Raw genomic sequence first — 619 nt, forward strand, 5'->3', positions numbered from 1 at the left:
ATTTCTTCGAAAAGGGACAAATACCTTGTACGTAAGTAACGTAAGTGTATATATTTATACAGCACAATTAAGAATTCATTCGTTCATTTTCATCGTTTGTAAAATAGATTTTATTTTTTCCAAAATTGATTAGATATAAAATTATAGTACAAAGTAAAATAAATTACAACTTCCACAAAAGTCGAACAATATCTATTAAATTGCGAAAATATCAAATATGTTGTATAAAGGAACAAATTGCACATTACTCGGATCTCGGGGGGGTCTCCCTTATCGCACAAGGCGAGGACAACCTTGCATTCTGACGTCAGACGTTCAGTGGCGGTAATTGGGTTCCAAAACCGGATGAGGGTGACAAGTGACGAAAAGTGTGTGTAGGTTGGGGAGAGGGGCAAAAGTGGCGAATAGTGGGATCCCCTCCAAATCACCGCCACTGCCTACGTTGTTAGTTTAGGCTTGGCTTAGATCTGTTAAGCTGTAAATGTATAATTTATGCTAATAATAGAACTAAACCTAACAAGCCTTGTGCGATAAAGGAAACCTATCTGATCTCAGTTGAATGGTCGAGAATGTCCTGCCCAGCCCTTTGGTTTGAACCCGCCTTTTAAACTTCTGTACT

Source organism: Lepisma saccharinum, chromosome 29, assembly GCF_977018435.1.
Source record: "Lepisma saccharinum chromosome 29, izLepSacc3.1, whole genome shotgun sequence".
Classification (NCBI taxonomy): domain Eukaryota; kingdom Metazoa; phylum Arthropoda; class Insecta; order Zygentoma; family Lepismatidae; genus Lepisma; species Lepisma saccharinum.